The following is a 22,706-nucleotide window of genomic DNA, read 5'->3' as shown; positions in this document are numbered from 1 at the left end:
GTCTCCTCCCCAAGACACCTCTGCAAGGGGATCTCCAGTGGCCTACAAATGGGCTTTGAGTCTCCACTCTGCACTCCCCACCTCATTCACTATGGTAAGATTTTTTGTTCTGATGATGCCTGATACCTGATCCCTTCGACACCTCGTGATTGCACACACAGGCTGGTGTGCTTCTTCCATGTGGGCTTTGTGGCTTCTGAGCTAGGTGGCCGCTTGCTTACCTTCAATCCTTTAAGACCCCAGATGCTATATCTTTTGATAGCCGGGCACCATCAGCTTTCTTCACCACATTTGCTTTTGCACCCATTTGTCTTCAGTGATCGTATTATGAAGGTGAGCACACAATTATATGATTTTTTGTTCTTTGGTGCCTGATAACTGATCCCTTCAGCAACTTATGATCACACAGGCTGTTGTGCTTCCTCCATGTGAGCTTTGTTGATTCTGAGCTAGATGGCCATTTGTTTACCTTCAAGCTTTTAAGACCCCAGATGCTATATATTTTGATAGCCAGGCACCATCAGCTTTCTTCACCACATTTGTTTATTCACCTGCTTGTTTTCAGCGGTTGTGTCAGGAAGGTGAGCATCACATAATGCCAATTCAATAGAAGAAAGTATTCTTGCATTGAAGGAGGACTTGAGTGGAGGCCCAATGTCCCTCCCCTACCCTAATACTAAACCCATAAATATATGCACAAAGATCCATTTCCCCATCCTCATACATAAATATATCTGCATATGTATGTCTCTATCTAGACCTCTATAAATACCCTTTGCCTGCCAGCTCTTTCCTCTATTTCCCTTGATTTTCCTACTGTCCCACTATCATGCTCAGTCCCCACCAGGGTTTCAGCAATTCCTCTTGGTTACATAACTCTTGATCATGCCCTACCAGGCCTGCCACACCCACCTCACCACCAATTTGGATCACTTGTTTTTCCCTTGTCCCTGGGTTTGTTAATACCACTTCCTTTCCCCCCACCTCCCACTCTCCCATGTTCCCCCGTAACTGTTGGTCCCATTGTTTTCTCCTCCAGATTGTTCATCCAGTCTACCTTATTTAGACAAATCTGCGGAGATAATAACATGCACAAAAACAAGACAGAGCAAAGCCATGGGTACCTCGCCACTCCATTCCCTTGCTGTTCTGTTGCACCCCCTTAGTGTTTTGCCTCAGTGAGGTGGGATCAGATCAGATGCTATTCCCACACTGCGTCTCTGGTGTTGGCCTCTGTAGGGCTATGGGTCAGTGAGGGGTGTCATGTCTCATAGTGGGACTGGCCATGTGGTCCTCTCTGTGGACTGGCTGCTCTAATTGGGATCATTATCCTCAAGGCTTGGTGGACTAGGATGTGCTCCACTCTCTCCTCTTCCCCCTTCATCTGCACCCATGTGGTCTGATCAGATATGTCCTTCTGCCGGAGCTGGAGATTCAATGCTGTCTTTTGAAATAAATTCTTCTGGGGGGAGGGTCAGTTGTCCACTTAGTATTTGGGATTGGGGCCGAACCCCAGACCTCTCCACTGGTTCCCTATATCACGCCGGCATGTTGCATTCACATCTTGTAGCACTAGGTTGAAGTTTGGTTCTCTCTTTCCCTGTGGAGATATAAACAATACTCTCCCTTTGGGTGGGTTAGTGCCCTGTGCCCCCGCTACCCATTTCTTTTTTATTATTATTTTTTTTTCCTTTCCCCACTCCTTTTTAGTTGTCTACCATGTGTATCCCTGTATTTGATCTGGTCCCTGCCATATTACCTGGTCCTCACCCCAGGAATGTTTGTATACAGTAGCTTTTTCCCTATACCCCTTTTGCATTTTTTTTTTAAAGCTTACCTCAGCAGACTCATGTTGTACTTGTCCTTTGGTGCTTGACTTACTTTGCTTAGCATGATTTGCTCCAGTTCTTCCCATGCAGCAATGTGCTTCATACGTTCATTACTGCCTTTAGGCGATGCGTAGTACTCCATTGTATGTATAGGTGGGCTTTGGGGCCAGGGCATGGTACCTCAACAGACTGGACTGGAAAACACTCCTAACGGCCAACAAATGATCCTTGAACTAACTACAAGCTTTTCTTTCTTGTGTTGTTTTTTTTTGTCATTGGTTTGTTGTTGTTGTTTTGTATATTGTTGCTTGGTTTTGCCAAAGGAGCTTTTAAGTCTCTAAATAAAGTCGGAAAATATTTTATGGGAGTGACTTTGGTTTGAAAGGGGCTATCTTGATATATTTTATCAAAGGAAACTGGTCAATCATAAGGGACCATTGGGGATAAATTTGAAAACTGATTTAGTGAGGAAAAAAAGCCAATAAATTTGTGTGGAGGATTATTTTACCTCATAAGAATGCACTGCAAAATCGTTGAGAGTAGAAAGGGCTATCATATGAGTATTTAACTGGAAACTGCAACCCCTCACTCTACATCCTTGGCCTTTTCCCTTTTGATATTTTATTGTTTTTCCCTCAAATGCAAATAATATTTAAAAGTAAGTTTACTGAAACTGCCACATCACACCTTCTAGCCAACAGTTCTCAACCCTGTGGGAGTCAAATGACCCTTTCACAGGGGTCACCTAAGACCATCGTAAAACACATATTTCTGATGGTCTCAGCAACTGAGACACTGCTCCTCTGTCCATCTCCAGGTGGGTCCGCCCACATGCAAATATGACCACATATGAGTACCCAGCGAGAAGACTGCTACCCATGCTACACCATGCTTCAAGACAAAATTTCATTTATTTGTAGTTAGAAATACATATTTCACAATAAATAATTACATATTGTTTTTGTGATGAATCACTCTGATTTAATTATGTTCAATTTGTAACAATGAAAATACATCCTGCTTTATGTATAGATTGTGATAAAAGTTGTATGAGCCCCTGATAAAATGATTTTTTTAAAAGAAAATAGATCCTGTATATCAGATATTTACATGATGATTCATAACAGTAGCAAAATGACAGTTATGAAGTAACAAGGAAAATAATTTCATGGTTGGGCGTCACCACAACATGAGGAACTGTATTAAAGGGTCCCAACATTAGGAAGATTGAGAACCACTGTTCTAGAGAGATACACTGTCATTCTGTGCAAGTGTCAAAATATACTATCTATCTATCTGTCAGCTATCTATCTATCGTGTGTGTGGGTTCTACCCTTTTCTACAGCTCTCGTGTTCAGACTCCACATCAATGAGTTGGTTGATTACTCCCTGGAGAATTTCCTTTTGCCATTTCCTTATTGTTTATTTTCCTTTCATTCTCAAACATTTCTTAGAATTTTTCTATGTTGGGCTAAAGAGATGGAAGCATTGCACTTAAAAATGTACAGCTCATAACAGAGTATATGTAGAAAAAGAAATAGTTCACATTTTCATATTTATATTTAGTAAATGTTTCTATGATTTGATAGCAATATCTGTTTATTTACTATTACAAAGATGATTAAAATGTGAAAACATTATTTTTTTATTTTGTTATATTAATTCAAAATTTTTGTTGAGTGAAAAGATATATGTGCTTTATGACCAGATATAACAAATGACAGAAGATATATGATCTTAAATATTTAAGTTTTATATAGGCTTATTTATTTGTTTTTCCTAAAGGGTGCTTTATTAATCTAGTACAACCAAGTAGTATACAAAATACAATTTTTAAATGATTTAGACTATTTTGTAATAATTACCAAGAGAAGAATGGGATACATATTCTATGAATAGTGATCTACACAGTACTCCTAGTGCCAAAATATCCTTTCTAGAGAAAGCTTAGGGTGTTTCACTGTTTGCTTGTGTTTTGTTTTGTATTTTTAATTTTGTCTTGAGGGTGTCAAAAAATTCCATAATGGATAAAATGTCTGGGGAAAATGATACAAGATGAATGTAACTTTCTTCGTAATGTTTGTCCAATTTATAATGAACTCTGAATAAGTACAAATCTATTGTTTTGGAGAGTACAAAACTGTCACTGTTAGTTTAATTTATAAGTGATATATGACTGCCCACGTGTATTATAATGTTCTCTTTAATATTAGGAAGGGTATACTTATTAAATATCAACTATGTAGCAGAAAGGGCCCTGCTGATGTAGTGGGCAACACATTGGTCTGTTCATCATAAAATCAGCAGTTTGAAACTACTAGCTCACTCTGTGAGAGAAAGACTAAGCTTTCTACTCACTTAAAAGTTTATAGTCTCAGAAATGGACAGGGGAGTTCTATTCCATTCTATAGGGTCAATATGAGTTCAAATAGATTAGATGGCAGTGGGTTTGATATTGAGTTTTTGAGATGCATGTTCTGTTAATTTGTTGTAATGTGGTGATTTGTAGGTGTTGCTGTAATGTTGAAAGCTATGTCACTGGTATTTCAAATACTGCCAGGCTCACTCAAGCTGAATACATTTTAACAGAGCTTTCAGATGAAGAACAGAATCAAAGAAAGAATACGTTTTCTGCTTCTGGGGAACCAGTCAATGAACTCTTTGTGAATAGCAGAACACTGTCAAATATAGTGATGGAAGGTGAGCTCCTCACAACCGAAAGCAGCGAAACTATCCCTGATGAAAAGAAGCATTATTAAAATAGAGTCTATCATAATGATGTGGATAGTATAAAACTTATACTTATAGAGCACAACCCAAATGAGAAGAAACATCTTAACACATATATGGAATCTATAACATATTCATCTAGGAAAATGGACGTTATGAGAAATGAAATGGAATGCAGAGAGAATGTTTTCATTGGCAGTAGTGAGCTGAAATGACCTGTTATTACTCCCTTAGAATCACACAAGCAAATGGCTTACGGGGCTGGAAATGACGAATTCAAGAGGAATGACATCACATTTATGTCAAAAGGATCATTTCAAGCTCTACCATGAAGTTTAATACTGTCCATGATAGGATAATATCTTTAAAAATATGAAAAAATCCAGTTGATATTACTATTATTCATGTTTATGCACCAACAATTAAAGGTGGTGATGAATAAATTGAACTTTTCCAGTCTGTAAGTGACCAAACATGCAAACAAGATATTGATAATTATTGGTTACTTTAATGCAAAGTTGAAAACAATGAAAATGTAGTTAAAAATAATACCTTGGTGATAGAAATGTACCTAGAAATTTCATGATAGAATTTTGCAAGGCCAATGAGTTAGTTATTCTTTGGACATATCTTTTTTCGACAACATCCATGTCTACAATACCTGTGGACATTGTTAAATGGAATACACAGAAGTCAACTTGAATACATTTAAGGGAAGAGAAAGGGAAACAAAAGTATTGAAAAATATTGAACAAGAAGAACACCACTGTGAGGACTAAGGTGGACCTGAATCAGGACATCGAATTGTCAACCACTGCAAATGCACATGAAAGTTGGTCATTGAATAAGGAGTTGATGCAGTTGAGTTACAGTAAACAAACAAACAAACAAATCTGTCTGGGGAGAAGTAAAGTCAAAATGTTCCTTTGAAGCAAGGATGGTGAGATTATATATCAATAATTTGGACATGTCATCGCGAGAAATCAGTCCCTGAAAAAGAACATCATTCTTGGTAAAGGAGAAAGGCAACAAAAATGAGGATCCTGGATGAGACGGATTGACCTATGGCTGCCAGAATGGTCTCAATAGAACAGCTGGGATGATGGCTCAGGACCAGGCAGTGTTGCACTCCAGCGCAGAGAGGGTTGCTATGAGTCAAGGTGAATTCAGTGGCTATGAACTACTGCAATCCCTGCTTCATTTCACCCCCTTTCCTTTTTAAATGCTAATTCTAATCTGTTACTCTCAAGTAAATTCTAACTCAAAGATATACTGTGGGTAAGAGTAAAATGAACTCATAGTTTTTCTTGGGCTGTGAGGTACTTATTGTGCCAACCTGGCCGATAAACAAATGTGGGGTTAATTGAAGGGTGGAGGGTTAAATGGCTCAGTGAGCCTCACCTTTCTAGTTCTCCTGTCTCTCGCTTTCTGATGGTCGGACCAGGATGCAGCTGCCTTACCAAGTTCCCTGCTTCAGCTAGCAAGGCTCACTTCCTGCAAGACATCCCCGAGGAGAAGCCACATGGACCTACGCCGATACAGCTCTGGGTGCTGGAGCAGCCACGTGGAGACCCCTGCCAGTGCTCAGATATTTGCACATTCACTGACTTAGTTTTCCTCCTGCAGTCGGCATCATTGTGTCTGTTTTGTGAGATGGAGGAGGACTTTGTGGATTGGTGTTGGACATATCAGTTAATGGGTTACTGTTGGACTTGTGGGCTTGGGCAGCACTGGGTTGGGATGTTTCTTGATGTGCACTTAATCTTTATATAAAGCTCTCTCTTATACATGAGTTTCTGTGGATTTGTTTCTCTAGAGAACCCTGTCTAACACAGGCTGTAATCTATGGAAAGGAACCCTGTTGTCACATGTAAATTTGGATCCTAAACACTAAACACTCCCCAAGAGAAAGATAAGGCAAACCTGAAAAACCTACTGGGCAGATATACTCTATTCTATGGCATCTCTCTCAGGTGGAATCAATTCAACAGTTGCATATTTGCTTTGTAGTTGTTACTTAAATGTTATAAAAGCATATTGCTACACCTTTCTCCCACAGAGCAGCCTGGTGGGTTGAAGCTTTGGATAGATTTGATGACTCACACTTTGGCTAGTAGCCAGGCCTTTAATCTTTGTACCCCCATGAGTCACTAAATGCTTTTCCTAGTCCCTTTTATGTGGACATTCAAGTGCTACTTCTTAGTGTGTCATATAATGATCATCAATCATTTGTATGCCTCAGTTTTGTTTTACAAATTCAAATTCAGGTAATATTTCTGCTAGGATATTTAAGGTATGTGATAGGCAAGGCATTAAAGGCAATTTGATCAAACTTGGATAAAGACCCTGTATTAAAATGTCTATCCTTAAAACCAACAAATCATTTTCAGCAAGAAGAATTTGGAAATGTTATTATTGTTGTGGAAGTGGTAACGAAACATTTAGACTATCTCATTTTCCTCCATCCGCACCCTATGGAGCATGCTTAGATTTATTTCCTTTCCTGCTGGTTGCTGTTTCTTTAAAGAAGGTAAATTGACAACTTTCTCATGATTCTCTTTCCAGCATTGAAATACCCAACATGTTATTTCATGTTTATGTGTGGCTGCTTTGGGCACCTTAATAACACTGCAGGTTTTAAAATATACAACACTGCACAGTATGAATTTAGCAATGGAGATCAATAAATGTTAGCTTTTTACTAACCATCATTATTCCAGTGTTAATGGATTTTCCTCCTATTAATAGCTGTATATGAGGTTTTTCATGAGAAGATCCAATAAAGCCTTTATAGTCAAAGATTCAAGGTATAATTTATAGCCAGGAAACTTAATTATGTTTTTGCTTTGTTTTAATCTAGTTTTTCTATTAATACATCACTAGGTTAAATAATTAAAATGAAAAATACAGTGGAAAATAGCCCTCCCATTTTTGTTTGCCTATAGTCCATTTTCCTAACTGACAATTCTCCCCCAATAACACACTCAGGTGAGCCCAATTTTTAGAATTTATATCTTCTTCCAGAGACTTCTTCTAAAGTATGCATAATAAAATGAATGTATAGTCTTATTTTCCTTTTTATTTACACAATAGAAATAGTTCCATTTTGCTTATTTCATCCTATTAAAATTTCCATATCACAACGGATTCTCATCATATTTTAAGATAAATTCATACAATCTATTGTATGAATATAAATTGATTCATGTAAACCAAGCATTGCTTAAATCTATTATCTATCTTTGTTTAATACAATCAATCTTACAATAAATTATCTTTTACAAGTGTCATTTCATACATCTCATCATATTTTTAGAATGAGTCCCCAAACACAAATGGAATATCCATTAGTAAATGTTTCAGATTTTTTAAATACCCTAATATATATTTTAATCCTAAAAATCATACCAATTTGGACACCCATATTGCAGGATCAGTATTTGAAAATGCCTATTTCTCTGTAACTTTGAAAATTAGTAAATTACTAAGCACTTACTTTTTTTGTCAATTTGTCCCAATTAACCATTTCTTACACTCTGTTTGCCTTGACCACATTGCACTATTTTCTTGTTGTTTATATCTTTAGAGTCCATTTCTGGTTGATAGATTTTCACAAACTATTTATAACAGGACTTAAACTCGCTATATTTTCCAAGGAAGGAACTATTTTATATCTGATCTTATTTTTGCTTCCTCTCAAAATTCTGTATCACTCAACACAGGAGCTAACATCACATTTCCATTTTCTCTCTTTTCTTTAAAAAAGAACTTTGTTCACTATGAAGTCTGAGCAAGAAATAAAATGAACCCTAATCATGCCCCAAACAGCTTAACCCGAGAGCTGGCAGACCACAGTGAGACACTTCTCTCAGCCTTGCTCAAGGAGCCTGTTTGCATCCTCCATATACGGCCTACACTTTCCTGACTGTAAAGTGCTTCTTAATAACATATAAAACAAAAACATTTTCCTATTTGATTTTTAGACACAGATTTCTGAGATTAAAGCATCCTCTATAATACAATAACCTTTCCTTCTCAATAAAGCCTTTCCTCTAAATCCAGATTTATTTCAGTTGACGGACACATCAACCATTTCCAATTCTATTTGGCTAATTCTCTCTCTCTCTTTCTCTCTCTAAATAGATAGGTAGATAGATAGATAGATAGATAGATAGATAGATAGATAGATAGATAGATATACACACATACACATATATACATAACATAAACATATATTTGTATCAAATATTTATAATGTTTCTTAGAATAGGCTGCAATAAATATCACTCTATTCTCAGTTTTTCAGTTTGTTTTTTAATTCAGTATGACTTTATAATTCTAATAAACAGGAGAAATAAAAAAACTTGTAAGAAAATATGTACTTCTGCATTTCAATGTCTACATGATATTTCATAAGTAGTTATAAGTAAGTAGTGAGTTGGCTGTTCACTCAGAATTAGATATCTTGTTAGAGGTATGATGTGCCATCATTTAGATATATTCAGTGGGATTTCTCATGGTTGACACAATATTCCAAATTGTAGAAAGTTTATTTAAACTTTGCAAAAAACCAAGCAGGCACATATAAGGTAGTTCTTTTGCAAAAAATTTAAACATAATTTTAATTTCCTCCTCTAAATATATTCTGAAAGTATATGAACAAGAGATAGGTTCTATAAATGTAAATGCATAATTATAACCATCTCTCTAAATGCATAAAAACCTTTTAAAATATTTGGAAAACATGTGAGGACAACATACAATTGCATCTCATTTATAAGCCTGCACCACTAATTTAGATGAAGTTTGCTGCTAAATGTTAGTGTCTTGTCTTCTAGATATATGCTAGCTCCTTAGTAATTTTGATAACCAGCAATTCTCCAAAAATATATATAACACTCTCCATTGTTCACTAAAATTAAAATGGTCAGGAAAATAATATCTCAATAAATGAAACTTTATTTTTCTCTTTTTATTAGTGAAATTTATATTGTTAATATGTTAAAAGTCATACTTTTTTGTAACATTCATCTTAATGTTTTTACTAATATTTATAAGGTAGTTTGTATTTTTTAATGAATTTCTGTATAATTATTGCATATAATGTAAGCTAGCTTTTTCTGATAAAGAATTGCTGAATTTTCCAATTTTCCTTTTGTTTTGATAAGCATTGTTTTTGTTTCTGATCCTACATTTTTTTCTGTTTGTCTTTGCGTTGTGTGTTTGCTATTGTTTTTTATTATATTTCATTTTTTAATTTTCTACTTCTCTTAGTTGGTTATATATTTATTTCATTCTTAACTTACTAACAATATGTGAATTAAAGTCTATGAATATTTTTCCTCTTAGAATTCCAGGAGATGATATGGAACAAGGGATATCAGATGGATCGTGTAAAATGAATAGCTTGTCCTCAGGTAGAATGTATTAGAAAGTGGATTTCTACTATTCCTAGTATTACTCCTAGCCAGTCCAGGGAAGACGCCCCTGGCTAATAAAGACTTGTCTGGCTGTGCCCTTCATGGAATTTGGGCTATTAGAATGTGCATAATCATTTATCATATTCTAACGGCCTTTGTTTTAGGGCCCGGGACCAATCTTCTTAAGCTTTCCTCTCTAGAATGGTGTATACATCTCAATTATTATCCCTTTCCCATGTCCACAGTTGTTTCCTTTGTACTTCCACATCCTATGTAAACAGCCATGTTTCTGTAAACCCTTAGATGCCAACATGCCTATATGTTGTTGATCTCCTTCACCATTGTATTGTGACTTTCTCTTTGTCCTGGCTGAAATTTAATAAATACATCTATATAAATTATATTTGTATTTGGGGTCCTTTTCCTTCCTTACAACCAAGAAAATGAATGCATCTTTTGAACATTAAATTTTTGAGCATTTCTGAGATGCCCTGCTCATGATCCTTCCACAAAGTCTGGCCTGCAAAGTCTGGCCTGCCATTATGAATACTTGACTTACACTAGTTTTACTAAAAATTGATATTGATCATTTTTGCACTTTTATTTTTGAGAGAATTGTTTGATTTGCAAAAGAAATGGAAGGATGTTGACTTGGTCACAATTAGAATGAAATTTCAGGTTATTTTTAATTCATATAACTGCATTATTTTGTTTTCCTTTATTAGTCAAATTATCATTTGAAAAGTTCAGAATTTTAGTCACCTTGATATGGGCCACAGTAAAGAAAATTACCTGTTTTATCAATAATTATTTATATCAGAGTTTGAAATGGAGTATTGAATTTCTCTGAGCGTTTTATTTTTCAGAGATAGGCATAGACCTTAAAAATAACAGGCACATATTTATGATGAATTGAACTTTCTTAGATGCTTTCTTTCATTTTAGAGTGAGAATTTATAATACTCTAACTTAAGTATAGGACAAGTATGTTTTTAAGTACTTAATACAGACATATTTTGTTTTTACTTAGTTTGTTGAACTTTTTCCTTATGATCAATTAAGGATTAAAAGTACCTTTAATTTCAAATTAGTAACTTAAATATTAATTTCATTTATTTTAGAAAAATTACAAAATAAATAAATATTATTTTAAAAAGCATTGTATGTCAGAGAAGCATTCCTACAACACACTCCTAGTGTTCCAACTAATATATTGCTTGTTCAAATTTATAGCTGTCTCTTTGCACAAGGCTGCAATTTTACTCAGGTTTTAAATGAGTAAGATAAGAGTAAAACTCAAGAAAAACCTCAGACTAACATATAATTGGAAATAGAATCTGAATGTATTCCAAACAGACAATTGTGGCTTTTCTTGCATGCAGTAGACATTTTCATTAAATAGGTTCCTCTGTAATAAATTGTATATTTACATGGGCTTTGTTTGCAGTGTCCCTATGAGATGATACATCAAGTGCAGATGCATCAATAAAAGTGACTTTAATGTCCAGAAAAATACTGATGCAGTTGTTTCTTCTCTACCCGTGCCAGGGGCTCATAAATAACAAAACAGCTCAGGCAGACCTTGTGCAAAGTGGCTATATTATCTTTTCGATGGCTCCAATATTAGTTACTGACCTCACATTTCTTAGAAAACCTCCCTCGTATTTTCAAACAATGTTGAATGCACAACAAAAGCCACAGCAAAGTAAGTATAATAGTAGTAATATTAGTAATTCACCAAAGAGATGATACTTCTAAGTTGAATAATGTTGAGCTTAGATAATCTCAAAAGTATGTGTTATTGTTTAAGGAAGAGAGTTTTCTTTAATCTGCCTCACCTGAACAAAATCAATTACATTAAAATGCAATCAAGGAAAGTATGCCCAAAGTAAAACAAAATGAAAAAATACTGAACAGTGTTCTTAAATTTAATCAGACACTGATCACAGAGGTCAAGTTTTAAATATTTGACTTTACAAAGCATCTACTATGTTTGTATGGTTAACTATTATTGCCCCAGCAAAATATGTATTTTTCTTGCCCCAGTGAAATATATGTATTTTGTTACTTGCCATAGAGTCATAAATAGTGTCAGAAACAAAAAAAAAATCTTAACTGCTGTCTTGAAGCGATATTAAAAATATATTTCACTAGAAATATATTTTGACTTTTATATACATCGAATTTTTACTTCTACTTTCCATCTCACCACAAGGCTACTTAATTATGTAACAAAGGTTGCTCACATAACTTCCAGAAGTTTTACCACCGTAGTAAATTCCACATAAATAAGTCCTTCTTCATCATTTTCCAAAATTATGATCTTCTGTATCAACTTAGTGTATTTCTCACCCATATTCCTGGGAGAAATAATTCTTCTGACAAGATATCTTCTTAGTAATCCTGAAATCCAAGGCTGTATCTTCTGCCTATATATTGGGGCCCCTTTCCTAGTAGCTGTTTTATATATATATTACTCCCTGCCAAGGTCATGGGAAATTTTGTGAGCAAAATCATTAATATCAGTCTCATTTAAGACACATTCAATTGGCATTATATTTATAATTTTAGTGAGTCTAAGCATATTTTGTAAACCAGTACCATCTGGCATTGTGTTTTCTATTTATCATAACAAATAATATGGTACTATGAGAAATAGTTTGTGTGTGCGCGTGCATGTGTGTTTAGAAGAATCCATGTCAATAAGATTATTTGGTTGAGGTGGAGAAACTACTTATTGAATTATAAATCCTATAATTGGATCTGTCTGTTTGTCTATACTCTCCTCTTGAGCTACACCTAAGGGACATTAAAATCTTCCCCGCTTTGGATATGTGTGTTCCTTATCACTCACATTACAGGCAAGCCTCTTACCCATCTAACAGACTGAATTTCTAAAAGTTTTTTGGTAAAAAGGAAAAAAAAAATTTTTCACTTATGTAAAAGAAACATTTGAATCACTCAAGCCCCCTCCTATTAGGTAGCTAATACAAAGGCTTCAGTATGCATAATTGTCACCTTGTAAATTCCATAGTTTTAAGAACAAACTCCAAGTCTTTTATCTGTGAGAGTATCCAAAAGTATTATAAAATGGAAGTCTATCAAGCAATTATTTCTAAAAATATAAACCTTTCTTTGTAAGGTTCAACAAAAAGAATATAAATTTGACATTAGTTTTAAAGTTTTAAATACTCAGGCATCAAATTTTAATTCCTACAATAGTTTACAGTAAGTGTTAGGGTATAATTTATAGTGACATATTCATTTTTAATCTATATCTTCTTCACTAGTACAAATTCTGATGTAAAATATGTCATGGAATTGGGTACTTAGAACTACATGCCTGTATTTGTATACTTAATTTCCGTCTATCTTTTTATATTTGTTTTTAGGGTAAAATGATTAGAAAAAATAATAAATACTTCATTTGTTTCTAATATATGCCATAGCCTTTCTTAGCTGAGTTTCATTCCTATACCATGGAGATGTCAATAATATTGCCATTTCAGGAAACATGAGAGTAATAATAAATAAATTGGCAATGTCACGCAATTAGAAAATGGCATCATCATCTTTGAACACGGGTCTATATGACATTGTAAAAGCTTTAAAAACATTTTCTCTGATCTTCCAGTGAAGTAGGAGCTAGTTACTCTCAGGTCAGCAATTCAAAAATCACCAGCAGCAGTGCTCTCTGCTTCCTTATAGAGTAAGGTCTATGGATCCCACAGGGACAGGGCTATCCTGTCCTATGGAAGCCTGTGTGTTGGAATCACAGGCTAGCAGTAAGAAGCTTTCTCTAAAGGAGCCCTGCTGGCATGGCTGAGTTCTTTGGATTCTTCCTTAATCTTTAAGACTAAGATTAAAGATTAAGGAAGAATCCCCTGGTGAACCAAAGGTAAAATGCTCACGTGCTCCCTGAAAGGTCAATGCTTCAGCCAATCAACATCTCCAAAGCAAACAAGACCTGCTGCTTTTGTGTCCAATCATTATTACAGATTAGGAGATTCTATGAGGCAATACTGTTCTGTCCCATTGGGTCATCTGGAGTTGGAATTGATCCATGGTACATCACCACACAACAATTTTCCAGTGGCAGTAAACTGAAACTTTATTCATAATAAGCCAACATCTGGGTATTTTGTGTAAGATTAATTATTCCATTAGTTATTCTCATAATACTTGAGATAAAATATAAAAATTTCACTGTAATATTACTATTATAATCCAGTGTTTTCTCTTCTTTTGCATCATCTGCCCTCACTCTTTTTTGTTTTTGTAGCATATAGTCACAACATATTCAAGTCTTCCTAGGTTCAATCAATTTCCTGTGATCTTTGTTTTGCATAAAACCAGTGTTTCTCAAAGTGGGTGACACTGCCCTATGAGAATCTCTCACATAATCCAGCGAGGTCGCAAAAGAACACACTTGCACTGTTTCCTAGATTATGTATTTATAATGCGTAAATTTTAAATTCCTGGATGATTATGAGTATTCTTTTTTTTCCTGAAAGGGGACAGCAGGCCAGGTAAGTTTGGGAGCCTATGGTGTAGACTCTTCTCTATAAGCTGAGTAATATTTTCATTTCTATTATTTCCTAGCTTTTTCACCCCTCTTCAGATCTTCATTCCAATATCTCTCTAAAATAACACTCTGGGTCAGATAATGCCCCCAGAAACAATGCATGAATTACTTCCTTTTCATTCATGACAATTTCACAGGTGGTAACTATTAATCATTTGTTATTCTGTTTAAAATTTATTTTCTTTGGTCCTACTGTTGAGACTGTACAGAGAAGAATAGACACCAATTCATTATGTCGACATGTAAAGTTCAATGATGAGGATTATAAGCTTTGAGTTGAGCAGTCATGCTCTCCTTCCTTTGTCATGCTATTTTCTGCACATTTTCATAGACACAAGCTCCTGGAAATTTCCCATCAGATATTTGAAGTTTCTGATGTCAGTTTGATTCCATATGGACAGATCAAAAAAAGAGCACAATGCTCATGGTAGACGTCTCCACTAGTTAAGCTAAATGAGTGTCTGATCCTAAAGATACTTGAGAGGGTTTTGTTTTCTTCTAAAGATTATCTTTCAGGGCAGCTGTTTCAGAGGTTTAGCCAGTCTTCATGACTCCAAAAGACTTACCTCTGCCTAAAAATGGGCTAACCAAAACCAAACCACTGCTAGTGAGTCTATTATGATGTAGAGTGATGTCCTGAGGGTTTCAAGACTGGAACTGTTTACAGCAATAGCCCAGTCTTCCTGCCATGGCTGCTGGTGGTTTTGACCTCCCAACCATGCAGATTGCAGCCCAACACTCAACCAGTACATTCCAGAGCTCCTGAAAATAGTAAAATAATAAGGTTGGGTCTTATGTCTGGTTTTAATGACAATGAAAGAGAAATATGCCAGCATCACAATTTGTTGTCCATTGTAGTCATCTACCCTTGTATTCTAGATTCTACTTTTGTGGATAATTTTCCACAGACACACACAAAAAGAATCGTCAAATTTACCTTATCTATTAGTACCATTAAATAGCTACCCATCTTTGGATATGTGGACAAGTTGTCATACCAGCCAGAGTGAAAATGATCAATCATCTGTACAAATCCAGCAAGAAAATCATAAATAAGAAGACTTCTACAGTCTGTTTTATCCTCTGTGAGAAACTCAGAGGAAATTTAAATAAAGTAGCCAAAGAATTAAACCTCAAACAAAACCTTCATTTTGAATAAATAATCTTTGAAAGATGAGTAAAGAGATCAGACCCATAGTACAAGAACCAAGCAATATAAACAGATAGTTTATAGTTCCAGAAGATAAAAAGAGCCTCTGGAATATAAAATTATAGGAAAGGATGAAAGACAATATATAGAAAATATTCCCAAATAATAAATAAAATAAAAAGATAGAAGGTAGATTAAAATATGAATTTAATACATTTGAATGGACTAAGGTATTTCACTATAAAAAGTAGGAAGAGGGAGATATAAAACAGAAGAGATGAAGTTGTGCACTACCAAAACCAAAAACAAACCTTACTGAACCTGAGGGAAATTTGAGCAAATTCTGAGATACAACAGATTTTTTAAAAGGGAATTAAAAATTATGCATGGCATGTTAGGTTGGGTTGTCTAGGGAAACAAGATCAGAATAACTGGCATATGTATAAGGAAGAACTTTATATAAAGAAATAATTTCATATTAAGAAGGCATGCAACCTCAGCCCAATTCAAGTTCATAGGTGTAATGCTAGCTGGCTCCTCTTAAGACTCACCTAGAATGACCTGAAACTGAAGCTGGGAAGCAGGAGGATCACAGACCAGTGGGCACAGAGTCAGAGGAATTCAAGGCCGGTGAGAACAGGGCAGGTTACAGCCAGCTTGCAGATTGGTACTCAGGGCTCATAGCCCAGATGGGGTCCTCCATGAAGGCAGACAGAGAGTCCTAACAGCAGAAAGGTTACAGGCAAAGGGAGAGAGAAGAACCCGTAATGTTTCTCATAAAAAGGCCCAACCTTGCTGGAGGCGCCATCAGGCATTGCCTGATTGATAGATTCGACTCCGCTCCTGCACAACTGCAAGCTGACATAAATCTAACTGTCACACACACCTTAGAATAAATAAAAGACCCCAACTCTAAACTTAACAAAGAAAACCTAACATACAAACAAATAAAAAATACCAAAAATAATTAAAGGGACAGTGGTGTCAATAACAAAATTATAACCCAGAAGTCAACCGAGTATAGGCTTCAAAATTCTGAAGGGAATGATTGCCAGAATGAAAATTTAAATCTATTCCAAAGATATAACCAATTACTAAGTACAAGGCTCTTATTTAGGTATTGAAACAAATTCATTCTATCCTTTTATCATCTATTTATACTTCTCATGAGACTATCTGTTCCTACTCATAAAGACCTAAAAAGATCCTATAGGACGAGGTCGAACTACCACATAAGGTTTCTTAAATTGCAATCTTTACAGGCACGTATCTCAGGTAGCAAATGAGGGATTCCTGCCAACAATCTGTTAGTCAGCAACCGAGTGCTTAGGCGCTATGGCATTGGAATTTCTTGCCATGGATTTAGCTAAAATGTTTTAAACCAATTTTTCATTTTTGTCTTTCATAGTGTTTCTGCTGTTCTAAAACATCTTACCCAAATCAAGGTTACCTAGATTTCATCTTATACCCATGTACATATAAATAACAACAACAAATCCTCACACATGGGCAAATGAGCAATGTCATGGTTAAACAGAGAACAGATTGAAATTTTCTAGGATGTCCTTTTATTTCAATCCACAATCAATTCTAATAGAAGCTGTAGCCAGGAAATCAAATGACACATTGCATCAGGAAAATTGGCAAAATATTTCTTTAAAGTGTTAATATGCGAAGCTGTCACTTTGAAGACTAAGGTACTTAGAAGAAGAAAAAAGTATTTTCAATCGCTTTCTTTGCATGTGAAAGCAGCAGTGAAGAAGGCATGCAGAAAAAGTATGATGTTGGTGAAGAACATCAAATGCACCAGAGACTGCCAGCAGAAGAAGCACATCTATACTGGAGAAAGTGCAGCCAACATGCTTCTTACTTATTTAATTATGCAGATACATGTTTAAAATCTTAAATAGAACAAAGATAAACACAAATCATCCAGCTGAGAGAGTCCATCAGCAAGAGATCATAGGATTGTCCAAGTACTCACAGAAATGTGGCCAGTAAAATAGATATAGAAGACAAAAAAAACTGTCATAAAATCATAATTGATGACAGATCACTTCATCACACTTTCATGTTTAGAACCAAGGATGATTATAATTCATCTCCTATATTTTTAACATGCCATTAAGAAGAACCAGTCCCTAGAGAAAGGTATCAAGCTTGGTGAAGTAAAAGAAAAGCAAAATCGATGAAGATATTCAATGACATGAATTAGCTCAATGAGTGCAATAGGCTCAAACAGAACAACACTTATGAGGTTAGCATAGAAGCAGGCACTGTTTCATTCTGTTGCTGTGAGTTGGAACTGACTGAAAGTTACCTAACAACAAGAACAACAGTTTTGGAAGGTATTGTGGTTTACCACTTTACATTTAGGTTTGTGATCCATTTTGAGCTAATTTTGGTGGAAAATGTAATTACTGTGTGTATATGCACATACTCATGTTTACATATGGATGTCCACTGTGTGCGCTCCATTTATTTTCTGTTTTTGTAAATAAATCTGTTGATTTTGTTTCTGTAGATCTACTTACAGACTTGAAATTTGTTCCATTTTTTCTATTTGTTTCTTTTGTTTCTAACACTTCCTTGTCTTGAGTACTGTAATTTCATAGTAAGTAATTAAATTAGGCAGTGTCAGTACTCTGATTTTGTTTTTATTCTCAGTATTATATTGCCTATTGTAGATCTTTTTCCTTCCCTAGTAACGTGTTGCCTATTGTGGATCTTTCACTTTCCCTTCTACATCTTGTAATTGATTCATAAATATCTGTGAACTAACTTGCTTTTTTTTTTTGCAAAACCATTTTATTGAGAGTTAATACAGATATGTCATGCCATAGTTCAATCACATCAAGCAGTATTGTATGACTGTTATCACAGTAAGCTTTACAACATCCTTTACCTTCTTGAACTCCTTGACATCAGCTCCCTTTTGCCCCCAAACCAACCACTATACGCCCCCCACCCCTCAAGTAACCCTTATTCTACTTGCTGCCCCTATAGTTTCATCAGTTCTGGGTTTCATATTCTGAAAAACAGAAATATATATATATACCAAAAATTTAAGAGGATCACCCTAAATGACAAAATGCATCTGAGATAAACTCCAATATTAATAATCAAAACCCCCAAAATCACAGAGAATTTTGAAAACAAGATAAGGCCTAAGGTGCATCAGAGAGGGATAAACTGAAAAGGTTTTAACCATGCAAGTCAGTTTTCTCATTTTGACCTTCTATAGTTTCTTCCCATCCTCTATCCTAAGACATAATACCTGAGGCTTATTTCCTATGTAGATCCCACAAATTTATCTTGAGCTCCCACTGTCATCCATAGTCTTCTGCAAACTAGATTCTCACAATTTAGGCTCTGATACTATTCCCTCCTTCATCTACGGAGTATATGCTTTACCATACTTCAGTCACTGATGTTGGTGTGCTTCTACCATGTGGAATTAGTTGACCTCTCAACTTAGATGACTGTTTGTTTGGAAACAAGCCTTTAAGATCCCAGATGCTATCATATCTGATAGCTGGTCACCATCTAGTTTGTTCACCACACTTTGCTATAGCACCAAATTTTCTGTGTTCCCTTCCTGAGGGTGAGTATCAAGCAGGGCCATGATGTAAGAACTAATTGTTCTTAGATTAAAGTTAGGATTTAGTGCAGTGTTAATGTGATACTTTACAATAGAATGAGTTAGGGGAAATATTCTCTACTTTTACTTTCTTAACAAGATTGTAGATAATTGGTATTTATTCTTCAAATGATTGGTAGAGTTTACCAGTACTATATCTATCTGAGTATGGCACAAATGTTTTAATGGTTATAGGTCACTATCCTGTATATTTATAAATAATGGTTCATTTCCTTCAATTTCTAATTTGTATTTATGTAGTTTTTCCTCTATGTTCTGATGTATGTTAGTTCTCTTTCGATGTTTAAGGGATTGATAGCAATTTCCTCTCTTCTATATCTCAGGCTAATATGTTGTCTTCTTAGATTTATCCAAAAAACAATCTTCAAATAAACCGAGAGCTTGTGTTAAAGCTCTGATCTCTATCTCATCTGTGTGTGTACCACATACTCTACAGCTCTGTGAGAGTCTGGTTTTGAGAGGTTTTGTTTGTTGGTTTGTTTTTTCACTATTAGGAATAGGGAATATCTGGGAATATGATGGACCAGGCAGGCACACTACAGAGACACTCCACAAAAATCAAGAGGAACCAAATTATAAATGAGAAGTTAGAAGTAATAAAACACAGCAAATAGAAATCCAGAAGACTATCACCATGTTTTCAGAAATAACTGATACATTGTAAGTGCAAGGAAAAAAATTGAACAATGGAACGCTGAATAATGAGCTTGAAGACAAATCTCTAATTAACAACCAGAGAGTGGAAGGATTAGGGGGTAAGAAGATCCAAAGAGAGCCTTAGAGTTATGTGGGACTTCAAGAGGAATAATTTACTTGTAAAATGAATTCCAAAATAGGTAGAGATTATGAAAGGAAAAGAGAAAATTGCGGATATGTTGTTGGAAGAAAGGTTCACTAACATCAATAAAAGACAAGAAGACGTGTTCAAGTTGCTGAATGAACTAAAAATAAAAGAAACCCCAAAAGAAAATCAAGACATATCTTAATCAAACTTTCCAAAACAAAATGATAAGAGAAGTAATCTAAGAAAAGCTTTGAGAAACCAAGATGATACCTGCAACAGAGCACCAACAAGACTAAGCTCTGATTTCTCTGTAGAAACTACAAGAAGACAATAAGGTAACATAAAATTCTGAGAGGAAAAGACAAAAACATGCCAACCAAGAATCAATCATATATTCAGTAAAGCTATCTTCCAAATACTCTGTATGAATTAGAACACCTCTACAAAATAGGACTTGGTAGAGTAGAGGGGCATAGACAGAGAGGTAGGTCCTCAATGAGACGAATTGGCACAATGGCCACCACAATGGGCTCTAGCATAGCAACAATTTGGAGGATAATACAGGACAAGGCAAGGTTTAATTCTGTTGTGCATAGGGATACTATGGGTCAGACCCACTAAATGGCGCCTAACACATACAAAATTCAGAATTGACTCATGGCAGTGAGTTCAGTTTGATAGAAAGTGAAACAAATTCAAATCAAACAGAACACTGTCACGTGTAGTAAAACATTATAATAATACCAAAGAGACATATAAATTGAATAATGTACAATGTTCATAAATAGGAAGACTTAACATTGTGAAAATGTCAATACTACCCACAGGGATTTATAGATATCCTGAAATCCTAATCATCCAGATTCCAACATCATTCTTTAATGAGATATAAAAACTAGTGATATAGTTAAAGTTTATTGTGCCAACCTGGCCGATAAACACATGTGGGATTAATTGAAGGGGGGAGCGATTAAAAAAGTCTCAGTGAGCCTCGGCTTTTTAGTTCTCAGGTCTCTTGCTTTGTGATGGTCGGACCAGGGTACAGCTGCCTTAGCAGTTCCCTGCTTAAGTTTGCAAGGCTGACTTCCTGCAAGACATCCCCAAGGAGAAGCCACATGGACCTACCTACCCCGATGCAGCCCTGGATGTTGAAGCAGCCTTGTGGAGATCCCTGCCAGCGCTGAGATGCTTACACATTCACTGATTCGACTTTTCTCCTGCAGTCGACTTCATTGTATGTATTTTGTGAGATGGAGGAGGACTTTGTGGTTGGTGTTGGACATACCATTTAATGGGTTAATGTTGGACTTGTGGGCTTGGGCAGCCCTGGATTGGGATGTTTTCTTGATGTGAACTTACGCTTTATATAAAGCTCTTTCTTATTCATGAGTTTCTGAGGATTTGTTTCTGTAAAGTACCCAGACTAACATAACTAGTGACAGCTTTATACAGAAAGGAAAGAGACCGTAGATAACCAAAGTCCTACTAATGAAGGAGAACAAAGTGAGGCCTTTCACTTTTCAATAAAACTTACCCCATAGCCAAGGTAGTCAAAACAGCCCATAAATGGTAGAAAAAAAGACACATAAACCAAGAAAATACGACGGAGAATTCAGAAATAAATTCACTCCTGGAGATCTGATCTTTGAGTGAATTAAATGAGAAATTGTTAGTCTCTTTAATAAATAATGCTGGTATTTGAAAAAAATGTAGCAGTACCAATTTCCCACACCACATACAAAAATGAATCCAAGGTGGATCAAAGATGTAAATGTAAAACTGAGATCAATCAACAGGATCAATAAAACACAGTACCGAACTTAAGGACCCTAAAACATGGCATAAACATACTATCAAACATAAAACATGCAAGCAGCAAAAGATAAACTATGTGAGTGTGATACTGAAATTAGAACCTTATGCTCATCAAAATATGTCAAAAAAAGAGAACTGGGGAAATTTTTGATAATGACAAGGGACTAATCTCTAAACTTTGCAGAAAACATCAATGAGAAAATGATAAACCAGTAAAAAATGGACGGAATATTCGCCCCCACACAGCCCAAGGACAGGGATAGTAGGTATGCACACCCTTCCCCCAGCACCAGGTGGATATGTCACAGGAACAGCAGGAGCTAGGGTTGGGTCACACACAGGATGACATTTTCATGGGTGTGTATTTGTGTGTTTGCCTGTTTTCCAGAGTCCTTCTTTAGAGATGTGCCTGAAACTATCTGGCATTAACAAACTCTATACTGAAGCTTAAACATCCATGAACATAATCTAGCATGTGACTGGCTGTTTAATTGACTGCATTGGAACCTAATATCCAGGGTATTAAAACTGATGCTGGGTAAAAGATGTGCAGATAAACAGAGAGTTGAACAGCAGGATCAAACTTAAGCTTTGAAATCTGCTGCATGACAATAAGTTTTCAGATATGAAAAAAGATACATTTGGGACCAGAATTCCCAATGATGCAGAAACAAGAATTCAAGTAAAATGTAATTTCGTTCTCAAAATAAGGAAGGTAAGATATGTCCAAAG

The 22,706-nt window shown here is 35.6% G+C and overlaps 1 pseudogene; it reads left to right on the top strand.

Annotated features, from left to right (window-relative positions):
• Positions 1 to 22,706, top strand: part of LOC115873497 — a 48,260-nt pseudogene that overhangs the window by 20,778 nt on the left and 4,776 nt on the right.

Source organism: Echinops telfairi, unplaced genomic scaffold (genome assembly GCF_000313985.2).
Source record: "Echinops telfairi isolate 266 unplaced genomic scaffold, ASM31398v2 ScPeMD7_7469;HRSCAF=8507_0, whole genome shotgun sequence".
Classification (NCBI taxonomy): Eukaryota; Metazoa; Chordata; class Mammalia; order Afrosoricida; family Tenrecidae; genus Echinops; species Echinops telfairi.
This window is presented reverse-complemented; position numbering and strand designations above follow the sequence as displayed.